General features: G+C 44.9%; 1 long non-coding RNA gene across 1 annotated transcript in view; it reads right to left on the reverse strand.

Annotated features, from left to right (window-relative positions):
• Positions 1-3,036: 3,036 nt before the first annotated feature.
• LOC142469585 (uncharacterized) overlaps positions 3,037-17,435 on the reverse strand; it is a 32,310-nt gene continuing 17,911 nt past the window's right edge. Inside the window, exons 2-4 of the long non-coding RNA XR_012789064.1 lie at positions 6,641-6,722; positions 5,936-6,167; positions 3,037-3,137 (exon numbers count right to left, since the gene is read on the reverse strand). This is a non-coding gene — a long non-coding RNA (uncharacterized LOC142469585). The remainder of the gene's footprint in view (positions 3,138-5,935; positions 6,168-6,640; positions 6,723-17,435) is intronic.

Consider the following 17,435-nt stretch of genomic DNA (forward strand, 5'->3'; position numbering starts at 1 on the left):
TAATGTTGAATTTTAGGATATATGTGCTGGGTGTTTAGATACCGTTCCTAAGATGATTAATCAGGTTTTACATTAACTTTTTTAAATACTGAGACTCTTTAAGTATTGATGAAACTAGTGTTATTGTGAGTAGTGATCAGTTATATGGTCCTCAAATAGGCAAATGATAACTTTATACTGATTGATCCCTTACTGCAATGTGGAAGGCATGGCCTATAGCATTTCCTAATCTTATGAGGGCAGAGTGATATACCCATTCTGAGTACTTGGATCCATATGATCCCACTTTTATTGTAAGTTTTGTACTTGTTATTTTAATATGAAAATATAAATTTACTTATGCACTTTCAGTGATTCTTTTCTTTCTTCTCTGCGCACCCATTATTTTTGTTATATCTGTGTGAGTCCTCTCAAGCCCCGCTGATCACGGGAGTCGGGGAGCAGCATTGAAGAGGGATCTCCAAGGAGACATTTAACGGCTAGCGCGCACTAAAACTCTTTACTCTATGGTTATAAAGTAATTCTTCAAAAACTCCTAGTGTGATCTGGACTAACAAACAGGAGGGGGGTGAATCTAGCGGGAGGAGGAACCGGAGATGCCAAGTATGGGTGGGATGTGCTGGAGTCTGGGAGGGGGGCTGGGGCACAAACCATGTGTGCCTATCCTTGCTTCCTAGGGACACCAGATAATTATGTAGATATCTATAGACGTAAATAGACTTTCATATGCTGGGACGTTGGCCTAAGAAAAGCCTGGGCTTTAAATTGCTGCCTTGTCTTTTGCTGCCTCTTGGATAAGGACAAGCCTGTGTTTTTTTGTCGATACTCTTTGGCGAAATCAAAGCCTATATTTATTTTCCCAACACGTCTCCTGTCATAACCTCAACAACAGTCCCTTTACAGTTATACAATAATTTGATACCTGATACTGATACCAGTGAGGAAAAGGGGTTAACCCCCGTGACTAGTGCTCTAAAGCTGTCAGGCTAGATAGAGTGTATATATATATATATATACACTCTATCTATCTATCTATCTACCACCGACCCCTTTGCTCCCTGGTATAGGGTGTATTCTATATAACTGTATATATATACACTCTATCTATCCTGACAGCTTCATATATCTGTACCCGGTCAGGCTGGTTATAAAGTAATTCTTCAAAGACTCCTAGTGTGATCTGGACTAACAAACAGGAGGGGGGTGAATATAGCGGGAGGAGATACCGGAGATGCCGGTGAACTCACTTTAAAGTGTTTCCCACGGCAAATATCCAAACCTCTGCACCACAACCCCTGCTAACCCTGGTGTCCCACACAGTTGTTGGTGTCTTGCAACTGGAAGGTACTCACAGTGTTGATGCCGTAGATGTACCAGCCTGGATCGGATCACAGAAAAAATTGCTGCAGAGGCGGTTCACTGCTGACCGGTTGGTAATTAGAAAAGCCAAGCGCAATCAATAATAATTAAAAAAATGTATGTGCATTAACAATTGTACACATAGCAAGTAACTCTGACGCGTTTCGTCCCAGGTGTGGAACTTTGTCAAAGAGTGACTGGTCACACATCCAGGTGATCTTTAAATAGGTGTGCCCAATCGCTGATCGGATCAGTCATAGGAGGAGTGTCAGGTAATGCACACTTGTTTATGAATAGATATGGCTAATGCCTTCATTATCACAGCAAAAAGCCCATGACTGAGTGAACCATATTACAGAATCACTTGGAAGCTAGGAAACACAAAAACAAAGTGCAAATCTAGACATAACACATAATATTAAAACCACAAGTTATAATGTGACCACTAACAACTAAATAAAGAGGTTATATAGGCCAGAGCAGTGCAAACTTTTAGTGCTGCGCCCCCGTTTCTCTCCCACCGGCTCTCGCGCCCCCACCCCCCCGTCCACCTACATCTGCGTCAGATGACACTGCGGGTCATGTGATGTCACATGACCGCAGCATCATTTGACGCGTGTGGCGTCACTTCACATGGCGCCGCGGCTTTGTCATGGCGACGCAACACAGCCGGCTGAATCCCGGTAAGTAAACAGCTTCAGGGGCCTCACGCGATCCCCCGGCATTTAATTTAAATGCCTGGGGGAAGAGCACGGGGCCTCTGCAACTGCCCACGTCCCCCAGCAAAATCTCCCGCCCCCCTCTTTGCGCACCGCTGATATAGGCCACCAGCTAAAAAGTAAACAGTGAATGTTGCAATGTGTACTTCAAAAAGCAACAAGTATTGAATGTATCTAAATGTATATAATAATACCAAAGTATAATGAAATCTATAAATGTATATAAACCTAAGTCATAATAGACTTGTATAATGAATACAAGAAAATAATAACAATGAATATACAAATGAAACCATATAACATGAAACCTGAATATTATTTTATATATCTAATATTATAAATTAATATTAATGATATAGATATTCTAATAATTATACAATTTAATAACAGATTTAATGGAACTTTGTGGATCTACCCCTTGGTTTCTGCAAAATAATATAAAACACAAGATATAATCAAAATAAAATAGCAGTAGAAAGAGTTATTTAGGGTGCCAGGACTGATTCTTCATATTCATTCACTTGGTGACTGGACTTTCAATCTCAAGAGAATAACATTTCTCATCTGGTCTGGAAATAGACCTGGAACTACACAGCAACAGAAGAGAGAATAAATAATTGTATAATATATAATTATATTGGATTAATGTAATATATATATATATATATATATATATATATATATATATATATATATATATATATATATATATATAAAACCAGTTTTACAACTAATGGTAATATATAAGACCTTTACACATCATGCTTGTATAACTTAAGTTAACACTGCAACTAAAACTAGTAGATTCCTTCCTCACTTCAGAACAAAACATGAATTATAGAATAGCACTCCCAGCACCTAAGGCTGGGGAAACATGAGTGGAGTAGGGTGGGGAGGGGTCTGTGTCTGCAGGAGTATTAGGTCAGGTAGAGGCATGTGTTATTGGAAATTGAGGGCCCGGGAGGAAAAGGAGGGGCCACTCACCTTGTGGTCTAAGTGGAACGGATCCACCAACCCTCCCTTGTTGGTCATGGTTGTTTTGCGTGTTTTGTATTAAGTCTGTTCATTTATTACAAAAAAAAGCAAAAGCAGAAAAATAAATGATAATACAGTAAATGGGAACATATAAAAATATTCAGATGAAAAACAATGATGTGAACAGTGGAATTATGATATGTTTGTCAGAGCTGGGTGGAGTGGTTGTTTATGGTACAGACTAAGCCCATAACTATGAGGTTTGGGCATATTGCCCAGTTAGTAATTGGTGTTCAGCCTGCTCCGGCACGCTAGTGTTCGGAAGCATCTTGCGTGGTGAACGGTACTTGATACGGTACTGTGTCAGTTGTTCAACAGCAACAGGGGGTGACGAGTCACAGCAATACTTGAGGTTCTCTACATGGTACAGGCCACTCTGAGTTGGGTTTTTAACAATGTTGTATCATCAATAAAAGATGTGGCCTTATTCCTCCAGTAAATTATCAGTTGTCTTCCTTTGGCAGTAGGAGCTCATCGGGCCTACCCCATTCCTGTTTTGTTAATTATATTTGGTATTTACTTTTCTCAGTCACGCTTTTGATAAAAAAATGGGAAAATCTTTGTTAAATGACAAGTGCATATTTCAGTAGAATTGTGTTGTCTTACGTATCTGTTATAATTCAATGTTCCATTCCATGATCCAGCTTTAAAAACGATAAAATTAAAGTCATAATCATTAGTGATGTTTTTAATTATGTATAATTAAAAAAAAATTAAATGAGATAATTAATCATTCTACAAACACGTTACTGAATGTTGCTGGTCTGAAAATGACCACCGACCCCATTGCTCCCTTGTAGAGGGTGTATTCTATCTGTCCACTCTTTATGTTCTATACCTCAGATATTATGTTATCATATTACAACATCAAAAATCATCTGTAAACTGTGGGGGGAAAATTGGACCCAATCATGTATCAACCATTTACAGTACTGAACACAAATAGCCGATACAAAAATAAAATAGCAAATGCATGTACTGTACTATTAAAAACATCACTCGCCTTCTTCTCCAGAAATCAACAACATGTTAACATAAATCTTTAATGTCGTCTTTACCAAGTAATAGAAAAAACTAGTGTCATCTATTGATTATAATAGAAAAATCATATAATCTTATCAAATAGCCAATAGAAAAAACACTGCGTTTTAAAGCTAAAATTAAAAATGGGCAGAGATTATGACTCGTTCTTTATACATCTCTCAAAAATTCATTTTTAATAATAAAAATGGTAAAACTTCTAGCAATTGGATACACAAAAAGCTGACCGCATGTTTTCATGGACTTCAAAATCCAAACATCACACTTCTTTCTGCAACTACCATTTCATTAATTGAATTAGTGTGACAAATAATCTGCAAAAATACCGTAACACAATATCGTGCACAATCAGCCATTTTTTTATTTGTATAGAATTCCCAAAATAAACGACACTCCATAACGTGTCTTGGTGCTTATGAAAACTATTTATGGTGGTTTGTAATTGATCTTACATGGATACGCAAGTTGGTATTTGCGTTTAAATATGTTAAGAAATTCTCTACACTAACTGCAGTTTTTTTCCTCAGTGTTCACTCGTACAAGGACAAAGTCAGATGCTCATAGTTTCTATGCTTGTCTTCTATATAATTACTTGCAAACATCTTTAGGTATTGAAACACATTAACATAAATAGACCAATAATGATAAACATATCATATATCATCATACCATCCAGTCATGATCTGACATGACATAATATTGTGTGTAATAGGGAAAAACTGAATGAACCTAATAGATTGACAACATGAAATGAACATTCATGTACGGTATAATTGTAGAAATTTTCAATAAGCGCTTGGCATGAAAGTTTAATATGAACCATACTGTAGTAAGTGAAATATGGAATGAAAAAAGAAAATGATCAGGGACAATGCAGTAAAAAAAAAAAGGTTATTGTGGTGTATTTGACAAACATGAAGCTGTCGGCCTCATCAAATATTGATTATTCTGCAAATTCATCTCTAACTTTAATTACACATGCACACACTAGTGGCAAACAACTTCCTTTAAAAGCTTTGTCACCACTTTAGAGGTCAGATTCATCAAGCGTCCATCAAGCATTAATTGTCTTGAATGTCAGTTAATGCCGGATCCGGTGACATACTGTACCTCACATCAAAGCTTGATGAATCTTCCTCTAAGTTTGAAAGGCTTACCCTCAGCCTTGTGGCTGAGGGAACATCTGACCTAGGAAGATGACCCCATACTATCAGGGCCCAGAACCATCCAGAGATGGGAACCATCTGAACCCTTGCACCGCTGTAAAGACCATCATGCAGTGACTGCTAAATAAAACCCTTTGTTAATAATACACCAGCCTGGATTGAGTCAGTGAATGGTGTGTATGGAAGATGTGCTTCAGAGAGGACTATCTCTTGTACTACCAAAGCCCCCTGAAGCTGGAGGTGCTGAACACCAAAGGAAAGAACTACAGATGACATCAAAAGCCTGTCCTGATCTCCTTATCATCGCAGATCAGCTCAGCTCCCCTGAACCTACAGGTATGCCTCAGCACTACACGGTAGCCACAGAGTAAATCTCCCAGAAGGTGGGGGAAACAGTGCTACATATAAATTCGGGTAATTATTGCGCTCTGGAGTTGTATATATCTGATTTGACACCCTTGTTTGGAGGAACAGCATCTTTTCCAGTGGCTGTATGATTATTACAATTTAAGTGTTTTTTCACCTTTATGGTTTTTTTATACCACTTAAAGCTGCAGTTGTCTTTTTTTTTTTTTTCTTTACTTCAATAGTTTCATGTGGGCAATCTCTACTTACCTAAAGAACTGCATAGCTGCAAGTCAATTCGTTCTCCATGTATTGATCGGCGAAATTTTGTGACATCATTAGAGCTGGCATATGTTTTTCTTCTGCTTCTGTCACTCAGTGGAAGCTCATGAATATTCATGAGCACTCCTGCACTGACATGTGCTAGAGGGAGGGCAGGGCTGACAAAGGGGTGTGCCAGGGCTTGTGACAGGACATGAAGGGGCAGTGCCTTAGCAAATGGCTGTTAAAATAGAATACAAGAAAATTGGTCTTTCAAAGTTGTTTTTTTAAAAACAGAAAATGCTAAAAGTATTTTTTCTTACTACAGAACTGAAAAAAAAACACGCATGCAGGATATTGACTGAACTGCAGCATTAAGAGATTTTATGCGCTTGTTATTTTGTGCACCATAGTCTATGCTTGGTGTCTGAGACACAGGGAGATGACGTGACTTGCACAAAGTCATAAGGAGCCACCATTTGAATCTGGCTCCCCTGCTTTAAAGTAAGCATATTTGTTAACAGTCAGTATTTTACTCACTGACACTGATTCAGCCCTCGTGACCTACATAATTATATTTTGCTTATTTTTCATTCTTTGCAGATATAAAAACCATTTAAAGATATTTACAGTAAAATGACCCGTATTTTGTCATTTGGTAAGTGATTTAGATACATTGCAACCCCTCATCCCTACTTTTCTCTTGACAATCACCTTCTGCAGTATTTCCCAACTAGGAGGGCCCATTAGACTTGCATGGGGGACTCACTGACAGACGTTAGATCCACTCTGGGACCTGCAGAAAGAGGAAAAGAAAAGAGAGGACATTTCAGCTAAAAATAGACAGAAAGATTGGGTGACAAAGTGTCAGCAAGAATTGCAGTTTTCCTGTATCGATATCCCAATATGAAACCCTTTATGTTTCAAATGTAATCTTTTTTGGGGCACCACCCCCGAACTCTTGATAATCTTTTCTTGTGCACTGAGTACAGGTTGGAGGGTTGAAAGGCAAAACAAAGGCTTTTGCAATGGGACGGAGGCAGTTTAAAAAGATTTTCATCCTCTGCCCTACTGTTTCCAGTTGATTGCAGATAGAGATCTGTCCACTAGAGGGTAGGCTCTAGCTATACTTATTTGTCCTGCATGTGGCAAACATTGTGCTTTATCAAGAGAGGAGTAAAGCATATAGGTTTGGATTGGGTGGTTTAGGCCGCGTCCATGCTCTGCACGACTGCGCTTGTGACGGTGCGCGGCGCAAATAAAATGCAGGGGATCTATGGGGCTGGCCATAGTGCGCACGAGCACGCACACGAAGAAGCGGCAGATATTTCAGCCGACAAAAGATTTTGATTTTGTCACTCGACCTCCGGGTCACGTGAGCGGTTCACCCAATGAGGGCGAACCAGCCTTTTGATGCCACGCCTCCTCCACGCCTCCCCGTCGCTGTGGATGCCAGTCCACAGATTGCTCGGCCGACAGGCGCGGTCGACGCCATGCGCTCCATCTCACGAGCGCGCCCACTGTATCCGAGGCCTTACACCCACGAAAGTTGAGTCATAGCAAACCCCCTTTCGACCAAAGTGAAGTAAAAGCAGCATCTTTATAGAAAAAAATGAATACCTGGATTCAGTAGTTCTCAACCTGTCAACAGGACCCTGAGCTAGAACCGTTTTTTGAGGCAACCGCACGCAGTGGACTATAAAAAAAATCATACTATATTGATATTTCCATTTTCAGCTTTTAAAGAAGAAGGTTATCCATATAACACTCTTTAATTGAGAACATTTTGGATTTATTTGGTATGGTGAACTATTCTTGTTACAGCCTGCACTACTGGTCTTGATATATGAGGCACAAAGCTCAAATGAAATAATAATAATATTTTTTCTTATATAGTGTTGACAGTTTAAGCAGCATTTTGAATTTTGCAGGCACAACGAGGCCATACCCTGTAAAGCTCCAAATCCAATTTTGGTGCCTGTGGCACAGGGAGATAAAGTGACTTTCCCGAGGTCACAAAGAGAATTGGTACTGAGATTCGAAGAGGGTCAATCTGCTTCAGAGGCAGTGACATGAACTGAATGAATTGTAATGATTTATTTAAAAGGAAATAAGACAGCAACAAAACAAAAGTAATAATTCCTTGTGGGAGGTCTGTTCCTTCACAACCCTCTTACCCCAGTCCACGGGGGTGGGGGGGAAGGGGGACCCTGTAGGCAGGGAAAGCAGCCAATACAGAGTTCAGGTCAAGCCAGGGCCGCAAGTTCAATTTATTCAACCTTTTGAGTGGCAAAGGGGATTGTGGCCCAGCTACCACATACTGACCATGACTGATACAATGCTTATTACCCTAGAACATTAGTTATTCAAAATATTCATTACTGTCTTTAAATAAAGACATATGAGACAATTTGGAAATTTGGATTAAAATGGCCAGAGTTTCAACGAAAAAACAATAAATATTAGCCTGATTGCAAGACCCCAAAAATTGCCACTAGCCATGAGAGGTCACAACCAACTTCTCTGCCTTCCAGCAAGGGCATGGTACCAATTCCCCAAATAATACAGACAAAGAATGGATAACATCCATTTCCAAACCAAACAATGCCTTATGAATCCATTTAGTCAAGGTCCCACCAATGCAGGACATAAGTGGCATTTAACATGCTTATTTAAACAACTTAATTTAATTTTGACTATTTTTTCTCTCTTTTATATATTTTCGTGTACATGATGTTTTAAATAAAACCATCCGAATGCATATAGCACAATACACAAAGAAAATGAGAAGGTGGTAGCTGCTTTAGACGTGATACTTCTTTTGTGGCACCTACAGAGTTTTTATGGGAAAAATCTCGTTGCTTGTAACGAAAATGCTTAACGGAATTTGTGTCATGACCTGGTGATGATGACGCATGCGTAGAAGGGGACTCCGCGCATGCGCCGAAGTGGCCCTCGGACTCCACGCATGTGCAGAAGGGGCCGCTGGACTCCGCGCATGCGCAGAAGGGGCCGCTGGACTCTGCGCATGCGCAGAAGGGCTGCCGGACTCTGCATCCCTCTACAGCCCCTACCGCATCCCGGACAAGATTGGGACCCCCACGGAGGCAAGACTGAAGGACCAGAGCCGTCCCCGAAAGCTTCGGGGGAAAACAAAAAACAAACAAGAAGATAAGAATACCCTGTGAAGCTTAGGTGGGCAGCCAAAACCGCGCTGCAGAGGCCCTTAGAACCCGATCTGTGACCGCAGCGGTGAGAGGGCACTTACTACTGCTCAGGAGGGTGGGAGGTCTGGGCCCATGGTGAGTGGCTGCTCCGGCTGCAGGGGAAGAGCCATCAGCACCCGCTGGCAGGGGACAGCAAGAGACCCGCACCTGCATGTGTGCTGCGGGGAGAGACAGAGGAATCTTCATAGGCCCCACTTCGCATGGTGCAGGAGGAGAAACCCCCACGTGGACACTGGTAAGCCCCTATCTCCTGTAGAGTGTGGGAGTGATACCACAACATGGTCTCCAGGCAAGATTGGAAATTTGGGGGTAAAGAAGTTATTAACCTATAAAGGGAATAATTATATCTGAGGGAATGGGCAAGAAATATGTGCAGAACGGTCAATGTTAACATGTAAGTGCAAGTGAAAGGTGAAGCCCTGGGGAAAGCAAGATATATCATACTGAAGAAAGCCAGAAGATTAAACCTATTTCATCTACCCTCTATTATTGAGCTGCCATTGTCTCTTGGGTGGTGCAAGGAAAGTGAGTGCAAACCCAAAAATACATAATAAATATTAAAATATAAAAAAATATATAAAAAATAAATATCACCAAGAGGAGATGCAGCTGGTGTGAGGGATTTCTCAATCCCTCAAGGTAACATCTGGAGGAGGACACGAAGCGCAAGAACTCCTCTCACAGGTGGAGAAATATCACAGGAAATCAGGTAACGCTGTAGGCAGCATATGTAGGAAGGAAAAAAGAAAAATATAGTGCAACACAGTTTTAATGGACAAACAATACTAGCGCAGGGAGCTCCAATTCACTCACATGCTCCAGAATAAAAAATGGCAGTTTAACCACTCTGGGTTCAGGAACGACGCAGCTGTGCTTGGCTCTACTCAGCTTTACTCGTCTCTCGCTTCCGCACTCGGGCAGGATCTGACAACCCGGACCTGCTCTTTCAATCCTCCACTGGTAAGGGAGGGATCATCTGGCTCCATAGTTGGTGTCAGCGCGAGATTTTTCAGCGGGGAGACGCAGAGAAAGGAACAACTGACGGCACAGCAGAGAGTCTGAACTGTTTCACAGGTCAAAGTGCATATGATATCCCTACGCGTTTTATCCGAATGACCGGACTTCTTCAGGGGCCATTCGGATGAAACGCGTAGAGATATCATATGCGCTTTGACCTATGAAGCAGTTCAGACTCTCTGCTGTGCCGTCAGCTGTTCCTTTCTCTGCGTCTCCCCGCTGAAAAATCTTGCGCTGACACCGACACCAACTACGGAGCCAGACGATCCCTCCCTTACCAGTGGAGGATTGAAAGAGCAGGTCAGGGACGTCAGACACCGCCCGAGTGCGGAAGCAAGAGACGAGTAAAGCTGAGTAGAGCCAAGCAGAGCTGCGTCGTTCCTGAACCCAGAGTGGTTAAACTGCCATTTTTTATTCTGGAGCATGTGAGTGAATTGGAGCTCCCTGCGCTAGTATTGTTTGTCCATTAAAACTGTGTTGCACTATATTTTCTTTTTTCCTTCCTACATATGCTGCCTACATCGTTACCTGATTTCCTGTGATATTTCTCCACCTATGAGAGGAGTTCTCGCGCTTTGTGTCCTCCTCCACATTGTCTCTTGAACGGGAACATTTTTGACATTTTGCAGATAAATGGATAAATTCCTCCTGCAAACACCTTCAGAGATGAAAAAAGGTTTGTCAAAATCCACCAATCCTGAAAAACACACACACAAAAAAAAACAATTGAAAATGGCAGCTGAGAACTCAAGCATCAGCTCATCTGAATCTGGCGTTCATCTTGAATCTATGTCAGGACCAGGGGTATAGGGTATCACTAACTCTCCCCCAAGGGGAAGAGGAACAGGGTAGTCCAAGCTCCAGGCAATAATATGTGATCCCTGCCTCTCTCAAGTGGGGAGAGGCACTACTAAATTTGGGGCGGCACTGCCCTTAAGTACAGCTAGGAGGGGGGCAACAGGTCTGTCCATTGATTGGACATGCTCAGGCCTGATGTTACCACCTCCCACTGTCACTCAAGTGCAGCACCAAGGAGGGGGAAACCCCCATGTTGACTACTGGCAGCCTGATTCTTCCAGGGTTTACTGCCAAAAGTAGGGCAGGTTAGTAGCCAAAGGTTACATGGCTACACACAAAAATTAAGAAACCATATCTACCGGTTCACCTGACATATATTAAGAAATCTCTGAGGTTGGTTGATCCTTGGAGAACTCTTTATCACCTGGATAGGGAATACTCACATTTCTCAGGTACACGACTCATTCAGACTATCTGATGGTGGTGGCTAACAATAAACAACACATAGATAACCTACTCTACTGATGGGATACCCAATATGGCTCACTACCGATATGTGAAGCGACTGCAAGACAGCCTGCACCGTGCATATTAGCTAGCGGAAAGGACCACGGCCCAGTTAAATGCCAATAACAAGCGGAGATATGATCACTGGGTCCGCTATCGAGAGCTTCGGCCCGGAGACGCCATTTTCTTACACAATTTGAGGCTCCCCAGCAAACACAAGCTGGCCGACCGCTGGAGAGGACTCTTTGAAGTAGAGTCCCAGATGCCGGGCCTCCCTGTGTACCGTATACGTGACGCAGAGGGCAGGGTAAAGGTCTGGCACCAAAACCACTTGTTGCCCATACCACAAGTGGGAGAGAGTGAATTAGAACCAGAGACTATAGTGACCAACAATGAGCCCGAAGAGTCTACAGAGACTCCAGTTTCAGTAACTGACAGTACTCCAGATCTTTTGGAGGGAACCTCCTCCGATTTCACCGGAGGCTGGTGGGCACCTCCCGAAGGAGCACCGGGTAATGGGCCTGAGCCTCAAGTACCTTCACCAGTGGCTTCAACAAGTCGCCCCCTTGATCACAAAAGTCCTAGTTTCGTGCCCAATAGAAACTTTGTTTGGTCAAGCAGAAACTTTGTTCAGCCCAGTCCACCCATAATGAGAGAGTCGGGGGCCTCAAGCCCAAGATCACCTTTCCTACTATGAAGATGCTGAGACAGAGACTTGCAGGAGTCAAAGAGTGAGGCGCCCTCCCACTAGAGTGGCTTAAGATCAGTTAGGGGCACCCCACTATGAGTCTCAGCAGCCGGCTAAAGCTAAGCTGGCCTCTGTTATCAATATGTTTACAGAGTTATATAATATTGTTTAAAGTGCATGTGATAAGTTGTTCATATTATGCCTTGCATTTTTATTATATAACTTGTGTTGTGTTACGCTGTTCCCAAGCAGGAACGTTGGTATTTTCACCAGGGGGAGTATGTAGCCAGGTCTTTCCCTTGCGTCTTTTTCTTATGTCCCTGACCTCCGATGCATCGGGTGGCACTGCGGGGAAGTACGGAGCGGTGATCAGATCGCCGGAGGCTCCGGCGGCTCCCTCTGCAGGACGCCGCAATTTTGTGTATTGCACCGCGCATGCACGAAGCTGGCGCCCACGCAGAACAGTCTCTTTAGCCGGCGGCCATTCCAGGGAAGCGCACCCATGCGCAGAAGATAGCACAAGCGGTGGCCAGTGCAGGGAAGAGGCTCCGCGAGGACTACAGCCCCCAGCATGCATAGGGGCAGGCAGTCAGGTGCTCAAACACAGCCAAAAGGGCTGCAGCATTCACCGAGGACTGCAGTTGATACATTTGGCGCTTTAGGACCACGCCAGTCAGAGCTGGGATGCCATCAGGGTAGGGTGTATGTTTGTAGGGGTCTGTGACTCCTGCACTAGGCCAGATACCCCCTCAGGTCCCAGCAAGGCCCCGACTCCCCTGTCTAGCTTGTGGTTGCTGCAGGGACAGGCCCATAGATAGGGACACCGTCTGTAACGCTTGGCCTGCCCACAAGCCAAACGAGACCCCGGGACTGAGGTGGAAAGGAGAAATACCACACACCCAACAGTAAACGGGGGCACGGCCGGAGTGTGGAAGTAGCGTAGTTGGTCCAGGAAACAAAACTAGAAAGAGTACAGTACTTGCCAACTCCAGCGTCGAAGGGTAAAGTCCGTAAGCCAATGGTCAAGGTGTAGGGAGAGCAGTGTGGTAGAGTGTCCGTAAGCCTGGGTCGTGGAGCGTAGAGAGCAGCGTAGTAGAGTGTCCGTAAGCCTGGGTCGTGGAGCGTAGAGAGCAGCGTAGTAGAGTGTCCGTAAGCCTAGTCCAAGGGATATAGAAGATTGCAAGGTAGAGAGTCCGAAGCCAAATCCAAAGGGTACCAGAGAGCAGCGCAATCAAAGTCCAAAGCCAAGGGTCAAAATCCAGGGAGGTCAGCAGGGAATCCAGGGACAGGAGCTGAACCACAAGAGAGCCAGGCAGAAGCAGACAGCACCAAGGTACAGAAGCTATGCAGAGCAATGTGGTAATGGTGAGGGGAGACTAAATAGCGGGCTGGGGCCTATCAGAGGAAAGGGAGGAGCGGAGGTGCGGCCCAAGGGAAGCCCTGATAGGGGAGAAGAGTCTGGGGGGTGGACCTGGTGGAGCAGGGGCAGGGAAACGCGCCGATGCGCGCGCCGCACCAGAGGAGGCGGGGTCAGGTTCCCTGTGCCAGGAAAGGGAAGCCTGGGTCCGCGCACGCCCGTAAGGGTGACACGTGCGACCCGGAAGTGCGGGAGCAGCCGCGGGGGAGACGCCGAGGGCCGGGGCATGCCGCCGGGGACCAGAGGCAGCGGGGAGAAAAGGTAAGGAGGCACTGGTAGCGGGAGTCCCCGCAGCGTGGGTCCTTACAGTATCCCCCCCTCGAGGGTCGGACTCCGGACGATCCATCCACGGTCTGAAAGGAAATTTTTGGTGGAATCGTTTGAGTAGAGCTGCAGCGTGAAGATCGGCATGCGAAACCCAAGAATGATCCTGAGGTCCGTATAATTTCCAGTGGACCAAAAACTGGAGTTTGCCCCTGGAGATGCAAGAGTCAATGATGGACTGAATTTCAAACTCCTGTTGTCCTGGTACAATGGCGGGAGGAGGCCGAAGTGAAGGATAAGCAAATTGTGTGCCTTGGATGAATGGTTTCAACAGTGAGACGTGGAAGACGGGTGAAATCTTCATGGAGGGAGGCAAGCGAAGCTGATAGGCCACAGGATTAACCTGTCTCAGAATAGAGAAAGGGCCCAGAAACCTGGGAGACAGTTTAGGGGTTGGGGCCTTCAGTTTAATGTTTTTAGAAGAAAGCCAGACCTTCTCTCCAGGTACGAACTTGTGAGCCTCCCGACGGAGCCTATCTGCTTGTCTCTTCTGTCTAAGGACATATTCCTGTAAAGCTGTTTGGATCCTCCTACATGACCCCTGTGAGGTGGTTAACCTATCATCTGCTGCAGGAACTCCGGACCTGGATGAATGCATGGGTAAGCGGGTAGGATGAAATCCATAGTTTACAAAAAACGGTGATTCTTGAGTGGACTCATTCTTGAGAGAGTTAATCGCAAATTCCGCCCAAGGAAGTAACTCAGCCCAATTATCCTGAGCATCGGAAGAAAAACAACGCAAATACTGTTCGAGGGACTGGTTCATGCGTTCAGTCTGCCCATTCATTTGGGGGTGATAGCCTGAGGAAAAAAGAAGGGTAATGCCCAGCCTCTGGGAAAATACACGCCAGAACTTCGAAACAAATTGAGTACCACGATCCGAGACAATGGACCACGGAACGCCATAAATACGGAAAATTTATTTTACAAAAATATCAGCCAAAGTACTAGAATTGGGTAGACCCTTGAGGGGAACAAATTGAGCTTGCTTGGAGAATCTGTCAACAACCACTAGAATAGTAGTCATACCATTAGAAGGGGGAAGATCCACGATGAAGTCCATAGCAATGTGACTCCAAGGACGGTCCGGGACCGGAAGAGGTTGTAAAAGACCAGAAGGCTTTTGACGGACAGATTTATTTTGGGCGCAGACTGGGCAAGAGGAGGTGAAAGCTCTAATGTCCTTTACCATATTGGGCCACCAAAAAGTTCGCCAAATCAGATCCCTAGTCTTCTTAAAGCCGGGATGGCCGGCAGATCTGGAGGAGTGACCCCATTCAAGAATTTTAAGATGAAACCGTGGGGGTGCATAAAGATGTCCATCGGGAACCTCTAGACCTTCGGAGACCTGTGCTTGAGTCTCCAAAATCTTATCCATTATGTCAAAGGAGGCGGCAGAGAAACAATGGGGGGGGGGGCAGAATACTCTCCGGGACGTCCTGTGACCTCTCCTCAGTGATGAACTGACGGGACAATGCATCAGCTTTGATATTCTTTGTCCCCGGAATATAAGAGATGACGAAGTTAAACCTTGAGAAGAACAATGCCCAACGAGCTTGACGGGGCCCAAGACGACGAGCACCTTCAATGTAAGAAAGATTTTTGTGGTCCGTCAGGATCAGAATGGGTTCCTTGGTTCCTTCCAGAAGACGTCTCCATTCTTGTAATGCCATCTTGATGGCCATCAACTCCCTATTCCCCACGTCGTAATTTCTTTCTGCTGAAGAATTTTTTTTGGAAAAAAACCCACAGGGGTGGAGTTTATCTTCGGGGGTGGTTCTTTGAGAGAGAACCGCACCGGCTCCCACGTCGGAAGTGTTAACTTCCAAGGTAAAGGGGAGGGTGGGGACAGGATGTCACAGAATGGGGGCCGAAACAAAGGCTTTTTTTAAGAGACTCAAAGGCCTGGCTCTCCTCCAATGGCCAAGAGGAAGGATCAGCCCCTTTCTTGGTAAGGGCCGTAATAGGTGCTACCAAAATAGAAAATAGCAATAAATTTCCTATAATAATTTGCGAAGCCAAGAAAACGCTGAATCGCCTTCAAGAGTTAGGTTGTGGCCACCCGAGTACAGAATTGAGCTTCTCCGGATCCATCGTGAACCCCTTGTCCAAGACAATGTATCCCTGGAAGGTAGTTGAGGATTGATGAAAGACACACTTCTCCATCTTGGCGTAGAGCTTGTTGGCCCGTAAACGAGAGAGCACCATCTTGGTATGGATAATGTGTTCCTCGAGGGTCTTGGAAAAAATGAGGATATCAAAGTAGATAATCACGAAAGAATTCAAAAGATCACGAAAAACCTCATTCATAAAGTCTTGGAAGACAGCCGGGGCATTGCACAACCCAAACGTCATCACCAGGTACTCATAGTGACCACTGCGCGTGTTGAACTCGGTCTTCCACTCGTCGCCACGAATCAGGTTATACGCTCCCAGTAAATCAAGTTTAGAAAAAATCGTCGAGCCCTGCAGCCTATCAAAGAGCTCGGGGATAAGAGGCAAAGTGTAGCGATTCTTGATGGTAATCTTATTTAGGCCACGGAAATCGATGCACGGGCGAAGCGTCCCATCTTTCTTTTTTACAAAAAAGAATCCTGCTCCGGCGGGAGATGTGGATTTCCGGATGAAGCCTTTTTGAAGGTTCTCTGTGATATACTCGCCATGGCCTCCGTCTCAGGCAAAGATAATGGATATGACCTGGCTTTGGGAAAAGGGGCACCCGGAATTAAGTCAATCGGGCAGTCGAAAGGGCGATGAGGGGGAAGATCCTCGGATTTGGTCTTACTGAAGACATCCAGGAACTCCGAATAAACGTCCGGTAGGGGGGCGTCTTGCGGGGGAACGGTTTCCAAGACGGCCAATACCACAGCGGACGGAGGAGGCAATTCCACATGGGGTGATCTCCATTGAACGGGGAACTCGGCAGTCCAATCGATAATGGGATTGTGAAGTTGTAGCCATGGTAAGCCCAGAATGAGTTGCACCGAAGGGGAATGGATGACATCAAAAGAAATGAGTTCCAAATGTCTATCCTTCATAGAAAGTTCAATGGGAAGTGTCTCCAAGGAAATAAAGGCTGGTTGAGGAGGTCGCCATCGATAGCCTCCAACCCGACCGGAATGGCCTCCTCCCAGAGAGGAATGTTGTACTGGATAGCAAAAGCCTGATTCATGAAATTCCCTCCGGATCCAGAATCGAGGAAGGCCAGAGCGGGGATTTGAACGCTGGCGTACTTAAGGAAGACAGGCAGTAAGATGTGCTTGTGGAGATCCTGTGCGGGAGGGGGGGAAGAAGAGATGGTACCCAGTGAGATCCCCTCATACCTCACTGGGTGTTACCGTTTCCCGGCCTCAAGGGACAACGCGGCAGGTTGTGCCCAGCAGATCCACAATAGAAGCACAGGCTCTCGCTCCTCCGACGTAGTCGCTCCGTAGAAGAAAGTTGATGGCTACCCAGTTGCATGGGTTCAGGAGCGTCCGATGTTGGTAAAGCAAGAGCAGGAGACCTGGAAGCAGAAGGCATAGAAACAGA

This window comes from Ascaphus truei, chromosome 1 (assembly GCF_040206685.1).
Source record: "Ascaphus truei isolate aAscTru1 chromosome 1, aAscTru1.hap1, whole genome shotgun sequence".
NCBI classification, from domain to species: domain Eukaryota; kingdom Metazoa; phylum Chordata; class Amphibia; order Anura; family Ascaphidae; genus Ascaphus; species Ascaphus truei.